The sequence below is a fragment of the Podarcis cretensis genome, assembly GCF_951804945.1.
Source record: "Podarcis cretensis genome assembly, chromosome: 2".
Lineage (NCBI taxonomy): Eukaryota > Metazoa > Chordata > Lepidosauria > Squamata > Lacertidae > Podarcis > Podarcis cretensis.
In genome coordinates, this window is record NC_137171.1 from 19,090,382 (window position 1) to 19,104,145 (window position 13,764).

General features: G+C 45.3%; 1 long non-coding RNA gene across 1 annotated transcript; it reads right to left on the reverse strand.

Moving 5' to 3' along the window:
* Positions 1-11,152: 11,152 nt before the first annotated feature.
* On the reverse strand, positions 11,153-13,203 carry LOC307210165. Its single transcript, XR_013835893.1, has 2 exons — positions 13,150-13,203; positions 11,153-12,237 (listed from the first exon to the last, which is right to left on the reverse strand). It is a non-coding gene; the product is annotated as an uncharacterized lncRNA (long non-coding RNA).
* Positions 13,204-13,764: the final 561 nt, after the last annotated feature.

The following is a 13,764-nucleotide window of genomic DNA, read 5'->3' on the forward strand; positions in this document are numbered from 1 at the left end:
AATGACTGTTAAGCCAGTGATGAGATAGATATTCACAGATTCTTTACGTCACCCCAATTTCCGAGTTGTGAGGTACTCTAGGGGTTCCAAGTGCTTACCCAAGGTTCAGTTTCATCAGCAGAAAGTCAGTGAAGAAAGCAGAATAAAAAACATAACGACAGACAGCCTAATAGTAAAATGATCAGTGTAACAGCAGCCCTCTTACACACACTTTCACAGGCCATAGATTATTTAATAGCCATAGGCCTGGGTAAAGAGGAATGATTTTGCTTGGTGCCTAAAGACATTGTGATGGTGCCAGGCAAGCAGCTCTGGGGAGAGCATTCCATAAATGGGAGCCAGCACGGAAAAGGCCCATTCTCTTGAAGCCACCTTCCAAACCTTTCTGGGGTGGGGGACGTAAAGACGGGCTTCAGATGAGAAGCGTAGAGTCCAGGTTGGTCCATACAGGGAGAGGTGACCCTTAAGGTCTTGAGATATGTATGTGGGTTGAATCTGTGCTGCCTGAGTGCTTGCTTTGAACCCCTGATGCTTTGCAGCAAGTGTGTGTGTGTGTGTGTGTGTGTGTGTGGTGTGGTGTCTCACTTTAGCACAATAATCACCCAGTTGCTGGGGAAAGTCACCATCTCAATAACTGAGACGATCCAAATGAAACACTTTGAAGCTTTGAAGAGTGCCATATAAATAACACTGTGATGAATTTTATAGGAGCCTTCTGGGTGGCCGAAAGCAGCCTCTCTCAATCGGCAGCCATGCTGGTTTAGTCTGCCTGATGCCTGCAGGCCAGACGGGCCCCTTGATGCTTGTGCTAGCTGGTGCCTCTTTCTTGTGGCATGTTTCCCCTCTACAAACCCAGAGGGTTGGCTTTTTCCTTTTGCACTGCCGTCATTCTGTTGGGCTACGCCAGCTGCTCTGATCCTTCCAGCTCTCTAGCCTGCTGTTGAGACTCTCTGAGATCTGGAGCGAGGAGGCTGTTTCTCGTATCCGGAGGTTGTTTCTTGTATCTGGAGGTTTTTCACAACAGAGACCTGGTGTACTGCTGTACAGAGGCCTGTCACTCTGATGTCTAAACATCAAGGGAACACACAATTCTGAATGGCAGTGCAAAATGAATAGCCACTCAGGCAATATTCACAAACGGCAAAACACTCAGAAAAGTAGCTCCTCCATTGAGAGGAAACTGGCAATGGAAACTTGTTGAATTCAGACAGCATAGGGGAACGATGGTTCTCAGGCAGAAAAGATGCAGCTCTCCTGAAATCACGACGTGAGACTTGGCATTTGTTAACAGGCTCATTGTGTGTTAAAACATTTTACACTTGCACATATTAGATAAATGAAGCAAGGTTAAACTTGTTTAATTGGCCTCGGAGTTCTCTAGCCTGCTGTGATATTTTACTGTTTTCTATTGTTCATTTATATTTTATAGTGTTTCTTAGGGAGGAACAGCAGGATATGAATTTTGAATAGATAAAGAGAAGAAGTTGGAGGCAGGGGAGGGGAGGGGGGAAGTGATCCCTAATCCCTGAAGTTGCATTATAACTCTATCCTCTTGGAAGCAGAAGATTGTTGATCTTTGGCAGTGTGTACATTACTTCCTGTTTACTCAGGCTCTGTTGCACTTCCAATGCCTATTTCTGAATCAGTCCCAGGAACCAGAGCTATCCTATAATTTCTGGTGAAATGCTGTATTTTAAACAGTTTTCCCCAATTCAGCTTCCCCAAGTACCAGCTCCATCTGGTACGCCAGCTGAGACTCCACCTGCCCACAGACTCTCGCCAGAGTGGTGCATGCTCTAGTTATCTCCCGCTTGGACTACTGCAATGAGCTCTACGTGGGGCTACCATTGAAGGTGATCCGGAAACTTCAGCTAATCCAGAATGCGGCAGCCAGACTGGTGACTGGGAGTCATAGCTGTCAAGTGTCCCTTATTTGAAGGGACAGTCCCTTATTCCAGCGCCATGTCCCGCTGCTGTCCCTTATTGATGGATGCCCCTTAAATGTCCCTTAAATGATGTCACTTAAATTTCAAAGGAATCAGCTCCTCTCCCTCCCTCCCTGCTGGCCAGGGAGGAGGGAGGCTCCAACTGTGTTGCTTGGCTGTGTTGCTCACCCAATAAGAAGTCTAAGAACGACTGGGGGGTGGAGCTTGCATGCCTTGTGTGTGGCTAGTTAATGCAAGCTGAGGGTTTTTTTGAATGCTGGACGCCATTTTGTTGCACGTGCTGCTGCAAACTTTGCAGTGCAAAGCTAGGCCGGGGAGCCATCTTAAGTTGAGGCTGCATAGTCCTTGTGGTGCATGTGATTCAGATTCTATTCAGTTGAACCTCTGGTTACAAAGTTGGTTGGACGGTGTTCTCGAAGCTACCAGCATGAGTTTGACCAGACTGCAGGAGGACAGGAAGACTGGAGTGCCTGGAACAGGTGAGGCTGCAGGTCCCTTATTTTGGCGGCTGGTCCCTTATTTTCAAGGCTGCTGGTCCCTTATTTTCAAATCTGTAAGTTGACAGCTATGCTGGGAGTGGCCACTGAGATCACATAACACTGGTCCTGGAAGACCTACATTGGCGCCCAGTAAGTTTCCCAGCACAATTCAAAGTGTTGGTGCTGACATTTAAAGCCCTGAACGGCCTCGGCTCAGTATACCTGAAGGAGCGCCTTCACCCCCATTGTTCAACCCAAACAGAGGCCCTGCTCCGAAGGCGGTTCCCTCACTGCGAGAAGTGAGGTTACAGGGAAGCAGGCAGAGGTCCTTTTTGGTGGTGGCACCTGCCCTGTGGAACGCCCTCCCATCGGATGTCAAGGAAATAAACAACTACTTGACTTTTCGAAGACACCTGAAGGCAGCCCTGTTTAGGGAAGTTTTTAATGTTTGATGTTTTATGGTGTTTTAAGTATTCTGTTGGGAGCCACACAGAGTGGCTGGGGAAACCCAGCCAGATGAGCGGGGTATAAATAAGAAATTATTATTATTATTATTATTATTATTATTATTATTATTATTATTATTAAATACTGATTCAAGTTGCATTGAATATGTACATTGGAGAAACCCTCTTTCCTTTCTGGATTTATGGGAGTGGAGACAGGGTGGGAAAACCAACCAGGCAATTCCATCAGGCAAAGACATCACTGCCCAGACTCTTGCCACTAGTATGGGCATTCAGTAGGTGGTGACTTTAGCGAACACCAGCCTCTGCTGATGCATATACAATGATGGGCAAATCAGCTTAAATACAACCATGGAGCGAATGACCTTGCTGAATTTTAAGTCAGCAATGTGTACCCAAGCTTAGTGAGGTGTATAGTTTGAAACTGATACATGTCAATTTTGTACCACAATTACTGTGCTTTCAGAATGCATGTTGATGAAAGGCTGGATATATTCAAAATGCTCTGAGCAATTTTCCCCACCCTTCAATTTCCCTTCTTAAGATGGCAATAGCTACAGTTACCTTAGCCAAGATACAAAGAATGCTTTCCTTGCCATCAAAGTGGTAGAATGAAGCAAGAGAGATTATATTATAGTCAATTTAAATCAGCTGCAGCTGAAAATGAATGCACTTTTCTTTTTTCAAAACGTCTGCCCCAATTTTGCTGTTGATTTGTGTTTTCTATCACACAGTGTGTTGGAGAAAGGATGGATTTTGCTGCTGGGTGGGAATCCAATATGCTAGTGCCATCTAGTGCCCAGTCTAAAACCTTGTCAGGCTGAGAGATTAAACCTTTCGTGGGAGCATTATGGGATGTCAGGCTGTGGCTTTTTCTTGCACCAAGCAAATATTTTCTTCCAAATACCTTTAATAAAATACCACTGCCTAGGAAAAAGAAGATTAAAGCAAAAAGTTCTGACTTGTGATTTTTAAAAAAGATCTCAAAAATTAGAGCCACAAGACTCTGGAGGAGAGAAATGCCACATCCAGCCAAAATTTGGAAGAAATTCCATGACTGAACCTAGCAATTCTGCCTTAAATTCCCTGTTCTTTTGTGGGAACCTAGTGATAGAATGTCATGACCTGGCAGGATGATGGGGAGGAGAAAGAGGATCCCAGCAGAGCTGGGACCGGGACACATTGGGGCAAGCAGGGGTTGGGGAAGGAAGTACAGGGTGACGGAGGATCGTGAGGGGATGGGAGTCAGTGCACACAGGAACCAGAGCAGCAGGCCCCATCACCAGAGCCAGAGGCCCCCCTGTCTCCTCAAACACGGTGGGCTTTGAGCCATAGGGAGCAGCTGGAGGGATGCTCCAGAAGGTTGAGGCAGGCAAGGGCCCACAGCCCAGCTCACTAGCTGGCCAGGTGGGGCATACTAGCTATGGGAGGAGTGGTGTGATTCCTCAGCTGGATTTGGCTCAGAACAGGTGAGGGTCACCTGCCTCATCAAGCCCAGATGCTGCAGTCAGTAGAGCTCTGTTGGCTCAACTGCCCATGTTGATGGACCTGGGCTTGGATGCTCCTGGACCTTTACAGGACTGCTTCTGGTTTGATTCTGGACTGTATCCTGCCTACTGGATTTCAGATTTGGCTACTTGGGTTGACCCTGAGCTGTGTTTCCTGGCCTTTGGACTTTGCTTGTGTGGATTGACCCTCGGACTTGGACTTGGCATACTGTCTTGATGTCAGGTACGCCAGGGGTTCAGGACATAGAATATGGCTGTACTGTGGCCATCCCTGCTCCTAAGGCTAGAGGCTAGTGGTTACTTCCCATCCCTTCTGTCTTTTAAGGCATTCCTTATGCTAGCATGCTTAAACTATCGTTGCCATACATCCGGAAATAGGTCTGGGGACCGTTTTTGGTGATTTCCCATAAAAATAGCTCAAAAACTGCAAAGAAAGAAAGCTCAACAACTTTTCTGTCTGGACTTGCACTGTTTGAAATACGGCAACCCTACCTTAAATCCAGTGAATAAAAGGGAAGCTGTTATGTACTGAGCTTGGATCCTAGAACAGTAGGCAGGTAGGATCCTAGAAGGCAGCAACCTGATTGGTCTGCAGGAGCAGCCCAATCAGGCCCCAGGAGGAAGTGAATCAGCCATTCATGTGGGACCCATTGTGTAAATAATGTATATATAGCCAGAAGTTTTGGGGGGAAACTCACTCACTGTTTACCATGAGCTGAAATAAAGAGCATGAAATCAGCACTTAACTCCGAGTATATTTCAGGAGCAGAGTTTGAGGGGCACCATTTCCTGCCCTGAATCAGACCATCCTCTGCCTAAGGTCTCCCCATCATATCTGCGCACAACTTGTCCGTGAACCAAGAAGGAAGGATCTATAAATCCCCATGGCAACTCATTTTAATGGTGAAATGTTCTGAACGTTTCTTTGCAATGCTTAAACCTGCAGGGATGAGTGTGGTTGCTCCCCCTCAACATTATTACTCTTATTGCCATGCACAAGTTGGAGGGCTAACTTCTGAAGCGAACCTATCCTCTTACAGGTTGTCCACCCTGGAGAATCAGGAGTCTGAAATGTGTGGGGAGCCTCCATGACCACAGGAGGTTCCCTATTTCAGACGTTTGCCCTCCAACTCATGGAGGGCAACCGGAGCAGCAACAGCATGCCTGCTTGTCCACACTGCACTCCCTCACATATAGGGACGTGGGTGGTGCTGTGGTCTAAACCACTATGCCTCTTGGGCTTGCCAATTGGAAGGTTGGCAGTTCAAATCCGCACAACAAATTGAGATCCCGTTGCTCTGCCCTAGCTCCTGCTAAACTAGCAATTTGAAAGCATACCAGTGCAAGTAGATAAATAGGTACCACTCTGGCGGGAAGGTAAATGACGTTTCCATGCACTCTGGTTTCTGTCATGGTGTTCCGTTGCGCCAGAAGCAGTTTAGTCCTGCTGGCCCCATGACCCGGAAAGCTGTATGTGGACAAACGCCGGCTCCCTTGGCCTAAAGTGAGATGAGTGCCGCAACCCCATAGTCGCCTTTGACTGGACTTAAACATCTAGGGGTCCTTTACCTTTTACATTACTCCCTCGCATGTTCACCTAATGCACATTTAGAGTGCATGCTTGCTAAATTGAAGTCAGGAGAAATTTTTAGCAGCCAAAGTTTTCTCGGGACAAGAAAATGATGCACGTAAAATGTGGGAGGATGGACGGACAACAGACTAACCTGTTGATCCTGGATAAATCTTATTGAAGTGGCAGCTTGATTCTTCAAAGCAACTCTGGCAGGGCCAGGGCAGTTTGAGCTTCATAGATGCAATGCTTTGTGAGTCATCTTCTTTTATATGGTTCCTTTCTTTTGCATTTAAAAGGAAATTGCTAGCACTTCTTACAAGTTAAGTGCAGAAGGTTTTGCACTTTGAATGCTGGCGAGGGAGCCCAGAAATCCTGCCGCTTATCTCTGTAGACAAACACAGGCTACAAAGCCTGCCTCACTCAGAGGCCACGTTAGGAACATGGGATGTTAAACTGGTACCCAAACACACCCGTGATAGATACCAAGGGATGAGGGAGACATCCAATTCATTTCTGCCTTGAAGATGAACCTACCTAGCTCACACTTTGTAAAACAATACATGAACTGAAACACAGCCATCCTCAGGAATTTGCAGTTCTCCAGCCAATACCTCCCCCATCTAGATAAACGCAGGTTCCTTCTCAGTTCTAAGCAACCTAATCTATTTTAGAGCAATGCTTCCCTTTGCTTTTATTTTATTGCTAATTACAATAACTGGAAACAAACAGAACTGACAACATCAACAACAAAAAAAGAAAAAGAAAGAAAAAAACAGCCACAAATGAGAAAGGAAAGATATTAATCCATAATACAAAAGTCCAAACAAAATTACATATAATCTTGACTTCCCTCCACCTGTATATGACATCCTTCTTTCATTTTAAGTTTGATTGCTGTGTTATTAGTATTATTTTACCTTTATACCTCTTATAACCAATTCCTCTCTATCTTTACCCTGCAAACTTCATTGCATATTGATATATATCAGTACAATATTTTTTCATATACTCCTTTACACAATCCCACTCCTCTATCAGTTTTTGGTCGCTTCCCGTTGCTGCCGTGTCTGCCTGTTTTTCCATTTCCAGCTCTACTGGCCCCCAACCTGCAAAAAGAAAAGAAAAAGCTAACAGAGTTTAGTGACACCTGTAACTAAACCTAAGAACGTGTGCCTTGCATGCATGGAGATTGTTCTTCTGCTCATTCCTACTTCCATCTCTCCCCACTTCCTCTGTTGTTATCCCTGTCACCTGCAGCAAATTTTGGATTGTAAGGCCTTTAGGGACAGGGACTTGCCCTCTGATATTTTGAAAAGCAATCTGCACACGGATAGTGCTTTGTAGCAGTAATAACAGTAGCGGTAGTGGCAGCATTAGCAGTAGAGCCAATCCGGAACCATGGGCATCAAATGTTTCTGACTGAGTGAGATTAACAGAGCAATCTCCTGGAGGCTATGAAGGCAGGAAGAGTCTCTGGGGTGGGGGGACATGCCATTTCCTAAGCAGATGACCAGGCCAGAAGGTGTGGAGTGAGTGATGTCCCTACTGCCCACCCCTGTGTTTTGTGGTCAGGTCTTTTTTTTTTTTAGTTTCCCACTTATTTAATTTTGCTTCCAATGGAGGTTTCTTTGCAGGGTGGGGAGAATTAACTATAGGGCTTACATAAGTTTAGAGCTGATTTAGAGGTGTGTCGGGAAAAGGCTTAGGATCCTGTGGATTCAAAGCCTCACCCATTTCTCACCTTCCTTCATCAAAACACCTTCAAGAGGGAGTTACATGGTCTTTTGTTACCCAGAGGCTGTTTTAGGGCAGTGTGACCAGTTTCTCCACATTGGGCATCCAGCATGTGCTTGTCTGGCTATGAGAAGGAGGTGTGAGATCTCTTGACAAGGCCCTAGAGTCCCCCCATCTCCCTCCCAAAGTCTAGTTAGCAAATGCACTAAGGGATCTAGGACTCTGCCAGAGCCCTCGTGCTGCTTTCCCAAAGCCTGGCATGGTGTGAGGGCTGGGGTGCCAAATTTTCACCTGGCTCAGGGCACTAGAAGTACCAAAGTCTTCCCCTGTTGCCACCCTTCAGCTCTCCTTTAAAGGGGTTTAGGATTGCTCCCTTGATCTGTTACACCTTGTGTCTTGCTGACTGCAGATGTTTGCCCAGTGACATCTGTTCTTGCAGCTAACGTTGTGTCCTCCAATTGTTGCTGGACTCCAGCTCCCATCAGCCCTCACACGGCCCGTGGTCAGGAATGATGGAAGTTGTGGTTTAGCAACATCTGATGGGTACCATCATGTTGGCTACCCCTGCCCAGAGTTACTCGACTGAGCTTTCTCTCTTTCGTTTTTGGTTTATTTCCTTATTTGGTTCATGGGTGTTGGTTTTCATTGTTGTCGCATTAACTGTACTATTAATTACAACCTGGGAGTGGCAGTTTCTGTCCTCTTGCTTCAAAAAAAAAGTGTAAGAAAGAGTGGTCAGGTCAACATTAGTCGTTCTTGGGTCTTCTGCAAATCTATGAAGAAAAATACCATCATGTCCACTACTTTGTGGGGATTAAGTCATTGTTCTTCAAAACTAAAGCACTGTATATGTGTTTCTGAAGTTTATATTGAGCCAACACTATATCCACAATCTGACTTCGGGGGACGGGACTTCAGTGCCTGGTTCAACTACGTGTGGCAAAATGTTCTTTGTGATATTTCCCCTCAAAGGACATAAAAAATCCATATCCATATCCTATTCACTTTGCCACTGTCTTGAGAAAACTAAAATACCTGTTTAAATGCAAAGAGTAATATCCGTAGTTTGTTATACTTATAGTACAGCGACTGAAATTAATGGACCAAAGTCCATGAATTTCAATGAGTCTGTGCTGACTATAACATATGCAAAGTTCACCTGAAGGATTTAAAATGAAGACCTAGCACCTCTGACAATGAATTACAACCATATTACATCTGCCACACTGGACACTGCAGTGGAGATTCCTCTGCTATTCAATATGAGTGATTTACAGGCTGCAAAAGCACATTCCTTAATTCCATCGAAGTCCAGTCAATCTGACGCTGTTGTTGTTGTATTAAATAGAAACATGGCATGTTCCTGCTCAGCCATTTCATTAAGAGAAATAAGTATATTCTTGGCAGTAGAAATTCCACACCTGGCAAGTTTAATGGGTCTTACTCACATCTAAGTAGGTATAGGATTAGAGCTTAAATCTCTTCCACTGAAATCAATTGGATTTAAAGTACTTACATTTGGCTAGTATATATTATTTTACAGCTATTTATAAGGGAATGCTGAAGCAGTTCCTTTAAAGCTTCTTTCCATATGTATGATTAACTCCAGAGGGCACTGTGGTAATAATTCTGGGACTGGATTCTTTTGATTTTTTTTAAAGAATGTTTATGAAGCTGGAAAACAAATTTTTCATCAGAGCTGGTCAAAATGAGAACTGAGGTGGAGGGGAGGAACATATCTGAAAATATAAGTAATATTTCTCTGTGCTGTCAGAAGGAAAATATTTCAGGAGCCTTCTTTAAAATGTTCTCATTTAACATAAAAGCTCATGTGGTGGAAAAATTAGAAAACTTTAGGGTTGTCTTTAAAAATAATAATAATCAAATGATCAGATTCATATAGTCGGAACCTTTTTTTTACATTTTGGTTGGCAAAACCAAAATACAAGGGGAAAATAATGGTTTTGACCTGTTTTTGAAAAGGCTACCTTTCCTCCACTCCCCCTTCCATAAAAGTTGTTTTTAAAGTTTATGGGTTAGAGTCAACCCTGTGATTTTTCACCCTCTCCTGCCACTTCTACAATTTAGGAGCTAAATGAGGCTGTTGCAGCCTTTAACGTCAACCAGCCGTTATGAGGTTAATAACTATGGATAGCTGCTAAGAGGACATTGTTGGTCCAACTCCCATGACTGCTTCACCAACCGTGGCTCAGGGATGATGAAGGTTGTGGCTCTCTAGATGCTACTGGATGACAACCCTGGTGTAAGGCAAACTCTGCAAGGAAGCTGGGATGCTTATATGTCCCCAGACTGATCTCTGTTTGAAGGACTTTCTGGTCCAAATCAGGTTGAAAGACAAAGAACTGTGTGAAGGTAGAGCCAGGAGGCTCTTGACCATCAACAGCACCTGGGCAACAGACAGAGCAGAAACGCAGGTCCCCTGCTTTCAGTCTTCCTTGCCATAGTCATAGAATCGTAGAGTTAGCAGGGACCGCAGAGCCAGTGTGGTGTAGTGGTTGAGAGCGATGGACTCGTAATCTGGGGAACCGGGTTCGCGTCTCCGCTCCTCCACATGCAGCTGCTGGGTGACCTTGGGCCAGTCACACTTCTTTGAAGTCTCTCAGCCTCACTCACCTCACAGAGTGTTTGTTGTGGGGGAGGAAGGGAAAGGAGAATGTTAGCTGCTTTGAGACTCCTTAGGGTAGTGATAAAGCGGGATATCAAATCCAAACTCTTCTTCATCTAGTCCAACCCCCTGCAAAGCAGGAATCTTTCGCCCAGTGTGGGGCTCGAACCCACAAACCTGAAATTGAGAGCCTCATTCTCTACCAAATGAGCTATCCCAGCCAGATGTATTGTATTTCTATATAACCTATAGCAGGGGCCAGCAAACTTTTTTCAGCAGGGGGCCAGTCCACTGTCCCTCAGACCTTGTGGGGGGCCAGACTATATTTTTTTTGGGGGGGAATGAATGAATTCCTATGCCCCACAAATAACCCACAGATCCATTTTAAATAAAAGGACACATTCTACTCGTGTAAAAACAGGCTGATTCCCGGACCGTCCGTGGGCCGGATTTAGAAGGCGATTGAGCCGGATCCGGCCCCCGGGCCTTAGTTTGCCTACTCATGACCTATAGTAATTATTTCTAAATGTTGGTCTATATGCTTACGTTAGCATATGCAAAATTAACATACTCTCTTTTTTATGATGCAGTGCCTCATATTTTGGTAACTGGTAAGTGACCACCTTACAAGAACTAGGTGCGTTAAAGACCGGAATAAATAAATGAAGGGTGCATAAAAGCATATTTTTAAAGATCTCGGAAGGAATAAGGACAGATATTGATCGCTCTGCTCCCCCACGCTACTCAGCCAAGGATTGCACAAGGGGCAACTGTTTTAAACACGGGGTGGGTGGACCTTGCATAAATCATCTCTGAAAATAATCTGAAACAAACAGTTTATTTTTCAGTACATCTGTTCAGTAAGTACATATTTGTAACAGCCCAGTTCTACCATGTATGCTGTGATTTACTGATATATACTGTGGCAAAGTTTGCCATACAACAAGCTTTTGCATACTGTATTTGTTTCCTCACCCCCCCCCCCCACCTTGTGTCCTTAGGTGAACTCTATTTTATGTAGCAGGAGCAGCCTGTACAATGAGATGGAGCCTTCCTCCCAATACTGGTGTTGATGCTCAGTGGACACACTGGTGGGAGTGCCAGTTTGACTCCACTGGCACGTTCTTGCAGCCTCAACCATGTCAGCCCCCTGCCCAGCCCCACTCAGTGATGCTGGTGTCAGGAGGGTGGCTCGGTGGCTCTGCCTCAACACATGGGCCACCACTCTTAGGTGGGCCTCTCAGGATGGGGTCCACTTCTCTTCCTGAGTTGTGATCCTAAGGATTGGGAGGGTTTCTGAAAGGTTAGCACTGCACAGCATTCCAGCGAATTGTCAGGACGTGGTAGAATCTTCTTCGGAAGCAGGGAGTAAGATTGGATAGCCACCTGTTAGGGCTGCAGCTGCTATAGGTAAACGGTATCCAGTCTTAGGCAGCGGTGTAGCGGGGTCAAATTGTTACGAGTGCAAAATTTCAACACGTGCTCCCTTAGTACAGCTGCGTGCTTCCGTTTCTGGGCTCCGTGGAACACGGCTTCTCCATACAAACTAGGAAGTGACCTCTCCAGACAATGGAGTGACTCTTCTTATCTCTGTGGCTGCAATTTGCTGGGTAACACGGATGCATACTCCGTCTGTTCCCCTCTGCGTGGCCCCGGGTGCTGGGAAGCCATGCTACACCACTGGTCTTAAGGGAGAAAGGCAGAGCCGATCCAGAACATTTCGCTGCCTGAGGCTGAACAGCAAATATCATTCCCCCTACCCACTGCAAGTCAAAGTGCAAAACAGCCAAGATTGTGCAAGTTATTTTGCCTTCTGGGGCATAAAACCCCACAAGTATCTCCTTGGGAGTAAAGATACAACAATAAGACAAATAACTAACAATTAGCTACCCTTCAGGCAAAACCTATTTGGTGTTTCACAACTTTCTGACTAGTTGCAGGACCTTAGCCAGACCTAGCAGAGTACACGCAGAATCCACAGAAGCAATTGGCAACTTGGCTGCAGACAGGAAAGACGAAGCAGGACCAGGAACTTGTAGTTAGGTGTTTATTATATACAGTGGACTATTTACAGGAACAGAACATGGATCTTTAGCTAGCTGTCTCTGACACGACTCACAACTCCTACACTGACACTGAACTCTGAACTCTGAACTACTGAACTAACACATCCCAGTTAGTAGGCCATTAATTATCACTCCCTTGAGAGAGCTTGACCAATCAGGGAGCTGTCTCCATGTCTCTGTTATCACCAGGCAGACTTACTCCTTCACATGACCTTCTGGCTGTCTGCCAAACCTTAATTGACTCTCTGTAAGTAGCTGCATGTACACAGTTTCCCAACAGTGTAGTGGGGTCAAATTGTTCAGGGCGCAAAATTTCAACACCTGGTGCTCCCTCAGTACAGTTGCGTGCTTCCGTTTCTGGGCTCTGTGGAACACGGCTTCTCCATACAAACTAGGAAGTGACCTCTCCAGACAATGGAGCGACTCTTCTTATCTCTGTGGCTGCGATCTCCTGAGTGACACCTATGCGTACTCCGTCTGTTCCCCTCTGCGTGGCCCTGTGTGCTGGGAACCCATGCTACGCCACTGGTCTTAAGGGAGAAAGGCAGAGCCAATCCAGAACATTTTGCTGCCTGAGGCTGAACAGCAAATATCATTCCCCCGCCCCACTGCGAGTCAAAGTGCAAAACAGCCAAGATTGTGCAAGTTATTTTGCTTTCTGGGGCATAAAACCCACAAGTATCTCTCCTTGGGAATAAAGATACAACAATAAGACAAATAACTAACATTTAGCTACCCTTCAGGTGACACTAAAATCAGCTGCCTGAGCGGGCCAACTCACCCTGCCGATTGATAGGACAGGGCCTGAAAATGTCATTATTATCTAGTCTACACTTTTGTATTCCTTCCATTTCTGTGGTTTTCTTCTGTTCTTACTGTTACTGCAATACAAACAATACTGGAGACTTCCCAGCGTCTTAAGCGAAGGGGGTATTCATTGCTCGGTTTTGGACCTGGAGTTGATTCAGTCTGAAGGAGTGGAAGAAGGCAATTATTGGATGTCACACTAGAGAGTATTACTGTTTCTGCTTGAGTAGCTGGAAAATGGGAATATATGCTGAGACAGTTTAAATAAGTCATCCAAGATAAGTCTGAAAGTCTGCAGTAGACCTGGGATCAATGCCCAAACTTCCTGATTTTACCACCGTACTTTTATGAATATTTGAACTCTAGTCTTCCAAGTGGAGGGTTGAAAGCACTCCTCACCCCACCCTCAACATTCACGAGCAAAATAGAGTCTGCCCAGGCTGTTCCGACTAATGGGCACCTGAAACATTTGTTCCAGATATCAGTTTGGGAGATATTGTCGGTAGCTAACCAGCAGTTGTTTGTTAAGAGTGAATCTGGAGGTTGCTTGGCAACACA